We start from the raw sequence: 12,936 nt of genomic DNA on the forward strand, positions 1-12,936 counted from the left end.
CGGAAAGGGGGAATCACTATTGGGAGGAAGAACACTGTAGCTCTGAATGAGAAGGCCTGCTTCTTTCTGGCTGAGGACTTGAGCACCAGGAATATTGTGACCCAGACCATATATAGGAAGTGAGGTAATGACTTATTAAAGACTTTTGAGGAGACATTTCAACTTAGACCCTGCCATTGGTGTCAATAGCCACCTTCATTAATATGTACACCTAGATGTCAGAACATAATTATGTTATTATGACAAATTTCTAAGCAAAGCAATACTAAATGCAGTGTAATTCACAAAGCATAAATATATTGCTAATTCTCCCTCTATGCATTTTTCTGGAACAAAATATTCAGTATTGTTGGTATGCGTAAAAATTCCTGCAGTAATGGAACTTCATATCTAATTAAATTTAGGTTTACAATCCTTTCGGCAACTATGTCCTTTCTGTTCAACATAACATAAGCACTAAGTTCTTAGTTATTTGCTTCAATTAGTAAATAGAAATCTTTGATCTGAGCCTTCTGCTTGCTTCTTGCAAAGTTCTGAGCTGTACAGAAAAAGAACTTTAATAAATTGCTGACTCACCAGCTGGGCTTTATTCAGGTTCACAGTTTGCTGATAAAGTTCTGCATGTCTAATATGTCACCACTCGCTAAAATTAGCTTTGCTCATGTTTTCTCTCCCTGCATGACTTCAATTTGAATCAGCTGTCTACAGATACTCGATGTCTTTAACTATATAATCTGGAAGATACATAAGAAGCTGGTCACATCTCGGAGCTAATAAAGAATTGTGGCATCAAAAATGAGCAGCTCTTCTAACTTTATGCCTGCCATAATGCAGGCAGGAGTTTGCTGGAAAGGCAGAAAGTAAGGGCAGGCCCCAGATATGCTAACCTGCTTCGATGAGCTGAAGAATTTAGAAACTTTGTCTTCCTCTGCATATTCTGATTCAATTACAATATTCTTTTATTATTGTAGGAAGAATTGGGATTAGTAATACGGAACTTCTATTGTCTTGACTTTCAGGTAAAAAGTACATCTGGACAGATCAGACATACTTCACTGACTCTAGCTTGGAATGGAGAATACTACTAGGCTGGGAACCAGGTCTAAGCCTGCAAAGAGGATCGGAATTTTTAATTTTATAAAAGGTAGAACATTTTTTCTTGGTCTGGACATTACTTCAATGTTGTCCCCCTCCACCTAAACCCCACAACTGGGCCTACCTATACACTTATGGATGTTGGTATGCTTCATATCATTTGGGGTACTGGCTTCCAGTCCTGTGTAGGTCCCTTACGGTCCAGTGCAGGGTAGCCCCACAGAACATAGGAATCTCCTGGATCTTCAGCTATAGCTATTGTGGTTTGGTGTTAACCCTTCCAGAGAAAGAACACCCGAGTGTGCTCAGTCACCAGAATGCCTTTCTAATGCTCCTATCGAACAGATTTTCCCAATGTTTTAAAATCTCTGATTTTATCTGGGTCCAGACTATTGTTCTTAGAGCTCAGGCTTGTCTCCAGCTCTGTCAGACTTCAGGACCTGACTTGAAGTACTGTTAGATTGATTGGAATTGGGTATATTGCTGACTGGATTTCTAGCCCATGGGGTGTGAATGGGGGTATGAATGCGTTTTTTTTTCTCATGTTGGTCCCCTGGAGCAAAGACTCCAAAGTGGAAACAGGCCAGAGTTCCAATCTCCAACCAATGATTGAACAATCCATTGAGTGATGCCATAAGAAATCCTTGGGTCACCCATATGGTAAAGTCAAACGTGAGGAGACAAATGGTAGCCCAAAAAGTGACAGAATGGCAGAACATGTGAAGGAAGACTGTGCTGCAAAGGATGAAGAAGGTTGTAGTTACACAGCAGTCCTGGTCATGCTTCAACATTTTGGGCAAAAGCCCTTCATCAGGATTCCTGATGAAGGGCTTTTGATCGAAACATTGATACTCCTGCTCCTCGGATCCTGCTTGACCTGCTGTGCTTTTCCAGCACCCACTCTCAACTCTAATCTCCAGCATCTGCAGTCCTCACTTTCGCCAGGTCATGCTTCGCCAGAATCTAAAAGTGTGGTGATAGAATGCACAGCTGGTCAGGCAGCATCCCAGGAGCAGGAGAGTAGACATTTGAGCATAAGCTGATATTCCTGATGAAGTGCTTATGCTTGAAATGTCAACTGTCCTGCTGCTCGGATGCTGTCTGACCAGCTGTACTTTTCCAGCAATACATGTTTTGACTCTGGTCTCCAGTATCTGCAGTCTTTACTTTCTCTTTTGCCAGAATTTGACCATCAACCCACCAAGATCACATGGACAATGCTAGTGCCCAAGGCTGCCAAATTAAATAAAGCCATGGACCAGGGTCTACCTGTGGTGATGCAGGATTGCCAACAGGGATGGGGCTGTGAACCTAGGAGACCATTGTCAAGAATCTTCATACAGGTGACAATTGCATATCATTGAGTCCCTTTGTTAGAATAGATGAGTCTTTGTCAATAGCTTTTGAAACTGAGGAGCCTTTTTCAAGATGGCCTCTGCTCATCCCAAATGGGGAGAGACCTAGAAAAGGTATCTTGGATAAACATAGCACCTTCTGTTTGCTTGGAAATGGCATTCAGCAGGCTCACCATTTTTGTGACTGAAAGAAATCTCTAAACTTTGGATGTTTATAATGTTAGACCAATTGTTTAAAATTACAATAACTCTATCAAGTTCAATATCTTAATGAAGAGACTGAATATAAGAAGAGAAGAAAAGAAAAGGAAGCTAAGCTTGTACTACAGATCACACTACCTTGTACTACAGATCACACTACCTTGTATTACAGATCACACTACCTTGTATTACAGATCACACTACCTTGTGCAATGTCCTGCCTAATGTACTCAATATCTGAAAGTCAAGAATCAACCAGCTCAGTTCCATGAAGAGCCAGGGCATTAACCCGCTGCCCTGAATTATCCTTGAATTAGGGGCTAACTGGTGACAATCAAGCAGTTGCTTTCATCATACACACTGCCTGTTGTCTGCAGTCACAATATATCTCCCCATTAGGAGGTTTTGTCTATCTTTAACATGTCAGTAAAGCGTAATTTCTCATTAAAACAGGAATGCAGCCAATGGATAATGCTGGCTGCATGCCTAGATTGTAATACTGAGCTGGCAGCCCTGCAGTGACAGGTTCCAGGTGCAGTCAAATTTCTAGCTCTTGGCTGCTGCCACCTAAATAGTCCATTTTAAAAAAATGCTTCATTAAACGTTACACTTAAGAAAGGTTAATCAGCCTTGTAGACAAAATTTCCATTCTTCACCTACTTTCACAATCCAGTTGGTATCACAATCGTCTTGAGAACCTACACTTAATTAATGACACTCTGAACTGACAATTGAAAGGGTCTTTGTTGATGAGCTGATTTAAAGTATACAGAAATCTGAAGTCAAAAAACGCCTGATTAAGTGGAACATAGAATTCCAGTTTAAAATAGCTCCATTTAAAAAAAGACTGCAATGTATGCAGTGAAATATCTCACTCCTGTGAGACGTGTCACACACAAAGGGAGAAACTGGTCACTTAATCTATTTATTTTAATGTTGTATAAAATATAGCTCCTAAGATTGAATGTCTACAGTTCATTAGGAGTAATAGGTGTATCAGGACATGTAAGTGGCTAATCAGTTAAACTATTATCTTTTCCACGTTCCTAGATTTAATTCTTTAACTTCTATACTAAAAGTAATATTTACTAACATGCCTATATGAAATTATACATTATTAATGGGGTCAGAGGATTTGACAGTTTGGATAATTTTATTGGAGGCAACTGTACATAAATGGGGTTGACATCAGAAGCAGACACCATGATGATGGAATAATGATGTTGGCCATTCAAACCTGCTCCACCGTTCAATATGATCATGGCTGATCATCCAACTTGTTACTCTGTTCCCACTTTCTCCCCATACACTTTGATCCCTTTGGGCCTAAAAGCCATATCTAACTACTTCTTGAAAACATTCAATGTTTTGGCCTCTACCACTTTCTGTGGAAGAGAATTCCATAGGATCATCAGTCTCTGGGTTGAGAGAGAAATTTAGAAGGGAACAGAAACTCAAACCATGTGTGAAGAGGAACAGACTTTACCAGACTCACTCCTGGGATGGCAGGACTGACATAGGTAGAGAGATTGGATCAGTTAGGACTATATAATCACTGGACTTTTGAAGAATGGGGAGCACAGTGAGGTGTGGAAGTCACATAGGGATCAACAAAATTCTAACAGAACTAGACAGGCTAAATGCAGGAAGATGTTCCAATGACCAAGCAGTCTAGAACCAGGATTGCATGTTAAGGATACAGATAGGCCATTTTGGGTTCAAATGAGGAGAAATTTCTTCACCCAGAGAGTTAAAAATCACATAACACCAGTTTGTAGTCCAGCTTTGGAAATAGAACCAGTCTGACTCAAGATTGACTTAGAGACCCCTCCATATCATGTTCACTCAGAGAGTGAGGAACCTCTGGAATTCTCTTCCACAGAAAGTGGTTGAGACCAAAACATTGAATGTTTTCAAGAAGAATTCAGATATGGATTTTAGGGCCAAAGGGATCAAAGTGTATGGGGAGAAAGTGGGAACAGAGTAACTAGTTGGACGATCGGCCATGATCATATTGAACAGTGGAGCAGGCTCGAAGGTCCTAATGGCCTACTCCTGTTGGTAATTTTGGTAATTCTATATTTGTCTAATGAGGAAAGTTTGGACAGACTGGGCCCTTTACACTAGAACTTACAGTTAGGATGGTTTGATTGAAATGTATAAAATTCTGAATGATCTAGATCAGGTGCGTGCAGAAAAAAAATGTTTCCTCTTGTGGATCTGCTTAAGAATTAAGGATTATCCTTTTAGGACATAGATGAGGAGAAGTTATTTCACTCAGGGATGTCAGATTTTGGAACACTTTGCCTCAGAAGGTATTTGGTGTGTGGGGCACATTGAATATTTGTAAGTCAGAGGTAGATAGCTAGGCAAAGGAATGAAAGATGATTTGAGAGAAGATTTGGATGTGAAATTCTAAACCTAAATGGATCAGTCATGATCTTACTTAATGGTGGAGCAGGCTCGAGGGCCAGAGAACCTTCACTGGAATGTTCCTATCCAGAAGAATGCATGTAAAATCTGGAAGTAAATGGAGTGTGTTTTCACATGGGAAGACAATGAACTCAAGTAGCATACTTTTGGGGAAAAAAGTACAATAACCTGTAATATTAAGGAATAAAGGGATATTGAAGGGAGGTGCTATTAAGATGAAATATAAGTCACGCTCTCTTTGAAGGATAGAACAGGCCTGAAGTGCTACATGACACACTCTTATGTTTTCACATTCTTACTGTTATAACAGTGAAATAAAACATTGGCCTTCTCAGGGGATTTATGCCATTAATATTATTGTGTTCAGAATATTAGCTATATTAGAACATGATGTATTGCAAATATCAATCTATCTCATCAATCTTTGTTCCTTGTCAGCAATTCATTATAAAATGCTTCCTTTTTCTTAAAATTCCCAAAATGCCATGTAATCCCTGTGCTGTACTATTCAATTGCACCTGGCATAAGCACCATCACAGATTCACGTACCCTGGGGAAATTTAGGTTCGGACTTCAAAGAGTTGGCACAAGATGAAGTTGAAATCACAACTGAGAAGTAAATGGTAGAAGCAGAAGGAAAGGAAATAGTTGCCCAGACTTGCAACCTGAGATACTCTTCAAGCATACTTTCAGGGTGTTCTTACCTTCTGGCTCAGCCTTCAAAACACTGATGATCAATAATCTAAAGCTTTCGTGTTATGGATTTGAGTAGTATTGAACATCTTAGAACAGATTTTGACAAGCGTGGAGAAGTGCATATTCCGATCTCTCAGCAGTGGGTGAAGGATTATCACAGCTGCGTCGGCAGGAGACCCTCATAGAGTAGGTGGATTAGGCTCACATAGTTCATATGTATGGTGAAGTTACAGTGACAGAGGCAGCAGTACCTAGAAAATTCCAGGCCGACAGTTTGGTGCCATTTAGACAAGAATCTGAGTAATGTTACACATTGACTTAATTTAGTTTTGACAGATTTTTAAGCTGCACTTAATTTTTTTGCATATTTAAATCACCTTTCTAAAAATAAGAGGGAATATAGTCTTCTTTGAAGTATAAATGGAATGTGCCTGTTCTATTATTGAGCTGAATTGTCTGACCGGGTAGATTAGTGAGAGCTCTGAGGTACAGATCTCAAAACACTGAAAGCTCTTCCTCGATTAATAAAAGCAGAACCACAAACAAATTAATTTAATTATAAAGAGAACTAAGGATAATAGCATTACATTCATTTTTTTGACTTGTCCTCTGGATTTGAGGAATGCTGGTAAAGCTGCTGCTGCCGACTAACTTGAGACCACTCAGTAACAATTGCCCTGCTGCATTTGCTTATGAAAGTTTTACCACCTTACTCCATTTTGGTCCTGTCTTGCATCTGAACTTCCTGTCCCCGATTATGTACCTTCATTAGCACATGGAGACTACTATTCCATTCACATGAAATCAGGCCTTCTAGCTCTTTACCGTGTGCAGCATCATACTAGCGGTCTGGGTCTGAATCACCTTTTCACAAGAAAATTAGTCTTTGTATCAATCCCTTTGTATCACTAATGCACTGTGATTGCAGTATTTACTCTGTAGGTAGAGGATACTGGAGCAACTCATCAGGTTAATTCAACAATGTGTTCAAAGCTGGAATGTTTGTTTTCAATAGGATGAGCACACCAATGCCATAATGTGGCGACACCATACCTGCATGTTGTCTTGTGTTTCAAAACTCATATGCAATATACCTTTGAGATGTGCACATGATATTGTCACCTCATCATGGCATATGACCTGATAGTATAAAGGTCATAGTCTCCATTTCTGATGAAGAGCTTATGCTTGAAACGTCGACTCTCCTGCTCCTCAGATGCTGTCCGACCAGCTGTGCTTTTCCAGCACCACACTTTTTGACTCTTGATCTCCATTTTGTTGAGTCCTGTTGCAGCGTGACATACTGAGTAGAATGTACAGCAGTTTACATATGAATTGATTACCATGAGCCCAGACAGGCCTTTATTTATTAAAGACACAGGCCCAAAGGGTAACACATGGCATACTGGGCAGTGAAAAATCAGGATATTCAACGACTCATGAATGTATATGAAGCATGTTAATCCTAACAGTGGGGGTAGCTTTTGCAGCCAAAAAACATTCCTTCACTTCTTGGACAAAAATTGCAATGGACATATTCACAGGGTTTGGGGACAGTTACGTTCTCAACACAGATCATTTATCCAACCTTTGCATTGTTTGATGAATTCACAACATTACGAGTTCAACAATTACTGAAACAATTATCATTATTTTCTACTTAGTCAGCATAGCAGAGCAGATAGAATTTTACAAGGGACTACAGTTCATTGGCAAACAATCCTAAGACATGTGCTCAGTGAGGAGTGACTGATAACACATTGTCAACCCACTATCCATGCCTCAAACCATCTAGCAAAATGAATGGCATGTGCTTTCAGGATGTTTGCATTGCATTGCTACATTTTTGTGCAAAACCAATAGAGAAAGACTACCCTCCCCAACACAGTTTATGTTCAAAGGCAAAGTGTGAGTCACTTTACTCAGGAACCAATTGTCAAACCATTTGGAGACACAGAACATCCTTCTATAAAGACAGAGGAGAATGAAAGAGATGCATGAACAGTGAGTGACATGCTAACCATGCATTAGGAGAGTAAGGAAGACAAGCCAGTGCTTGTTCACTGATGCTGGGTGACAGCAAGTAATGGCAAAACGATCACGTTTTTATCCAAGAGCAACTGAGAGTGACACACACACAAGGTTTTTGATTGCCTTGTCAAACCTGTCCCATTCTCATCCTTCTTTTGGTTGTGAGGACCAATGAATGGGTTGATGGAGTACAGTTGATTCTCCACCAGCCCCTGGAGGTGTTCAGCATGTCTATCCATGGCAGCTACCATCCTATCCATGGAGGCAGACAGTTACAGGACTGACTGAGCCTTTAGCTTTGTTCAAGAACGTCCACCTCAGAAGGAAATAGGACAGTAACTCAGGTCTCCAGCCAGAGGGGGCACTCCACAGTCTCTGAGATTGCAATGGTGGACAGGTCCTGTATCTCTTCCCTGCCTGCATGACTCCATTGGAAATTCCATCCAAGGACAATCAACTTGCCTCTGGCAAGATGATTCTCAACATGCCTGACCTGTTTGGACTCAATGGGAGTCATCCAACAAAACCAACAGAGCCAACAGGCTCCACTGTGGCATTCTTTCCCTCTGCCCCATTATGGAGAGGGGAGCTCAATGTGCAAAAGCAGTGGTAGGGAGAGGAGGAAACAGGAGGAAAGAAGGCTACTAATAGCGTGTATGAGCAATGGTTGGAAAGCTTGTAAATAGTTTGGGCACCATATGATGTGACGTAAATAGCTTATCGTACAATGTTATAGAGAAAGTTTGTTTTGCAAATAATGTCGTGTTGAAAATTTGCAACCACTTTTATGTTAATAGTTATTACACAAGAACATATAGACCTTGGAGCAGGAGTAGGCAATTCAGCTCCTTGAGCCCATTGAATATGATCATGGCTAAATCCCTAAGCACCTACATCCCTCTGCACCTCATAACCCTACAGTTTAAGTAATACTCTGTTTTTTTATTCTTCCAACCACCGTGAGCAATTTCACGTTTTCCTACACTATACTCCATCTGCCAGATTTTTGCCCACTCAATTATCAAACCTGTGAATACTTTCTTGTATTTTCTTCGCTACATACTGTCCTATCTTACAAAAGCATACATACTGTTTTAGGGATAGATAGAGTCATAATTATTGAGCACAATGCCCAAACCCTGCCTCATAGTAAAATCATGTTCAGCCCTGGTTGACATAGAAAGGTTAAGAAACTTACTCCTCCCACTGTGAATGGGTTGGCAGTCATTCTTCATCCTGATTGGGCAGTTGAAATTTGGTGGAAAATGGCACACTATCCAGCTCTGTCTGCTGAGAGTAAGTTCCTGGATCACTCTGAAAGTCCATTCACTCATTCCCTCACATCAGTCATCCACAAATGGCTTAAATCCTAGGCAGCATCTTTTCCCTTTGTTGGCATAGATCTTTCATGTCTCTGCCAGAATCAAGTATTCTTTGAGTTCTGCTGAGAAAAAAAAATGATTTTGTCATGTTTCTTGGTTGTAGGCTGTACATCCCCAGAGGCTGAATCAAAGATCATAAAGCATTTGGCATTCATAACAAGAAGGCAAGAAGGTACCGACCCTACCCAACTAAACGGTGCTTGCAAGGCTGTGAATCCAGTATCCAACATTACATATCATTCTGTGATTGAAAAGCATTTGTGAAATAAAGCTGAGTGTGTAAAGTATAATGCTGACAATCAATTTAAGGTGATCAAGTCAGGCTTGCAATGTGGAGCACTTGCATGTTAATAGAAGCTAAGGTATTTATTCACAGAGTCCTGCTCTTTGCAGATAAAATGAACACTTGCATATCTGTACCTGTTCCATTTAAATGAAATTGTTGACAGCTACTTTCTGGTTCATTTGTCAGGACAATGCTTTAGCCAATCAGAGTTAATCTGCCTGTGCTTAAAATTTAAACTAAGCTTGGCAGTTAACTGTCAGTCATCATTAACTGCTGCTTCTTTCTATAGTAATGCTTCTAACAATCAGAGTCTATCAGCACTGTCCTCTCAACTAGTATAAATATTACTTTCCTTTTACATTTTTAATTCTTATGCATTGTCTTGATGAGTGCAAGATGAAAATATTGATCAATTTAGAAACTTAGCTTCTGTCATGTGACCAGAGAATCTCTTTTCATTGTTTTTCTAAATACTTCTGACAGTTAGGCCAATATCAGAGTGGAGCTGGATATCACTTATTTATTTACCATCTTGTAAGATACAGCTTCTCCCAGCACTTTTCTAGATTTCAAATTTAGAGCAAAGGTTCTACAATAGTAATGTGAAATCAGCCTTTTTACAGGTTAGAGAAATGTAGGCATCATTACAAAAGTATCATTTGTATTGTAATGACTTCATAAAGATTTGTCCAAATAGGAAAAGATAGGCTATTTTGCAATTTCATGTGAATTGTGTGATGAATGATAAAATATAGACTACTGATTTTCAAATTTTGCCCTCTAATTTTAATACCGCGAACTTTAATGGACTGAAGACTTTCACAAAGGAGGAAACTTGTGGTTAAAGTATTCAGTAAGCCACAGTATTCAGCCTTCATGAAGCCAACGTGAATCAATGATATTATTTGTTCTGAAATGAACATTTCTACCAAAAAACATTGAAACTAGTCCATCTAGTCAGAAGTGAAGAACTCTCCTGTCCATTACAGATAATCACCTGTATGATAAAGTTAATATATTGGGAATCAATACAATATGTGAAATTATCACGTTTGGGAGTAATGCACAAAATGGATTATATTTCAAGTAGTTGCTTTTGGTAAGAGCAGAGGGGTTGCTTTATGACTGGAATCCGCTGGAACAAGTGATCTCATTCAGCTTCTACAATATTCCTTGCCTTTAACAACTTCAAATAGCTTTTAAAAAACCACAGGCACACCTATGTTTACTGTTGCAAACAACCTGAAATTGCTCAATGATCCATTTAAATGGCTGTAGATGTGGGTCTTTTCTGCAGCTGAATGTGTTCGGCTGAGCGTGTCAAAGAGATAACATTAACTGAAGCGTTTAGCTGTAAAATGGTAGGGTTGATGTCAATGTAGTGTTGTACAGATTGATGTCATAATCTACCAATGCTACCAATTCCACTACCCGCACAAGACACATGCAATAACTGTCTCACTTTAGTGACAAGTGAGGTTCAAAGCATGAGTATATGTGTGTGTGCCACAGATACCAAATTGAAGCCAAAACAGCACTTAATATGTCAGGTCCAGCAGACATTAAAAAGGCCTTCATAGTGAGATAATAATAGGAGAAAAATACAGGAACAAGTTCATCTTGCTGCATTTTCGGTGAGGCCAGTCCTAGAATATTGTATGCAGTTTTGGCCTCCTCACCTGAGGAAGGTTGCTCTTGCTATAGAGGCAGTGCAGTGAAAGTTTACCAGATTGATTCCTGGGATGGCTGAACTGACATACGAGAAGAGATTGAGTCATGGTTCTGTTCGCCGAGCTGGGAATTTGTCTTGCAAACGTTTCATCCCCTGTCTAGGTGACATCCTCAGTGCTTGGGAGCCTCCTGTGAAGACAACGGACCGAGGACATGCCGCAACCCAAAGGACGAGCCACACTACCATACATCAGGAGCATTTCAGAACTGACAGCCAGACTACTGCGACCACTAGGACTAATAACAGCACACAAACCAACAGCCATTCTCAGACAACAACTCACCAGAACGAAGGACCTGATACCCAACGTGAGCAAAACCAATGTAGTGTACAAAATCCCATGCAAGGACTGCATAAAACACTACATAGGACAAACAGGAAGACAGCTAATGATCCGTATCCATGAACATCAACTAGCCACGAAACGACACAACCAGCTATCCTTGGTAGCCACACACGCAGATGACAAGCAACATGAATTCGACTGGGACAACACTACCATTGTAGGGCAAGTCAAACAGAGAACAGCCAGGGAATTCCTAGAGGCATGTCACTCATCCACAGACTCTATCAACAAACACATCGACCTGGACCCAATATACCGGCCACTACAGCGGACAGCTGGAACTGACAACCGGAAGCGGCAGAGACAGGCCACTATAAATGCCGGAGGAAACAGCACAGAAGCGCTTCACAGGAGGGTCCCTAGCACTGAGGATGTCACCTAGACAGGGGATGAAACGTTTGCAAGACAAATTCCCAGCTCGGCAAACAGAACCACAACAACGAGCACCCGAGCTACAAATCTTCTCCCAAACTTTGAAGAGATTGAGTCAGTTAGGATTGTATTCATTGGTGTTTAGAAATCTATTAAATTTTAACTGAACTAAACAGGTTAAATGGAGGAAGGATGTTTCTAATGATGAGGGACTCTGGAACCAGGGACCATAGTTTAAGGACAAGCAGTAAACCTTTTAGGACTGAGACAAGGAGAACATACTTCACCCAAAGAGTGATGAGCCTGTGGAATTTACCAGAGAGAAAGTGGTTGAGGCCAAACATTGTGTTTTCAAGAAGGAGGTAAGTATAGCTCTTGTGGCTAAAGGGATCAAAACATATGGGAGGAGGGCGGGATTAGTGTGTTGAGCTCAGTGATCAATCATGACCATAATGAATGATGGAGCAGGCTTGAGGGTGGAATGGTCTACTCCTGCTCCTATCTTCTATGTTTCTATGCTGCTAATGTTAACATCACTTTATAAGGCATTGAATACTTTGATCTTTGTCTTTCTAAATTGGCAGCAAAAAGGATAAATTAGGCCAGTAATATTGCGGAGTTGATTGGATTGAGGGGTTTCTCCAAGAAGTTGAAATGTGGCAATAATTTACACTAATGTTAGAATTCTACAAGAATCCTGTGCTTCAATAACTTTTTTTGTTTGTTTCAGATCTCCATTGTCTGCATATTGTTGTTTTATTGGTACGTGTGTACGTTGTAGTTCTACAAATTGTTGTGTGAAGTACAAACATCACGGTGATGTTTGTAAAAACCTTTGATGATGCTTGTTTGATTTATATATTTTGCTTCGCATTATGGAGTGAATTATGCTTGGCTTAACTGGCACTTACTTGGCTCTTGATAGAAAATCACAGGTGGAAGCTGCCTTATATCAAGCAACTGAGAAGGTCACAGCTACTCCTGCTGATATTAAATGTCTTGTGACT

The 12,936-nt window shown here is 40.2% G+C and overlaps 1 long non-coding RNA gene across 1 annotated transcript; it reads left to right on the forward strand.

The window, feature by feature from the left end:
• The first annotated feature begins 1,035 nt into the window (after positions 1-1,035).
• Positions 1,036-9,415, forward strand: LOC140457822 (uncharacterized). Its single transcript, XR_011953369.1, has 3 exons — positions 1,036-1,144; positions 2,278-2,438; positions 9,297-9,415. It is a non-coding gene; the product is annotated as an uncharacterized lncRNA (long non-coding RNA).
• Positions 9,416-12,936: the final 3,521 nt, after the last annotated feature.

Source organism: Chiloscyllium punctatum, chromosome 32 (genome assembly GCF_047496795.1).
Source record: "Chiloscyllium punctatum isolate Juve2018m chromosome 32, sChiPun1.3, whole genome shotgun sequence".
Classification (NCBI taxonomy): domain Eukaryota; kingdom Metazoa; phylum Chordata; class Chondrichthyes; order Orectolobiformes; family Hemiscylliidae; genus Chiloscyllium; species Chiloscyllium punctatum.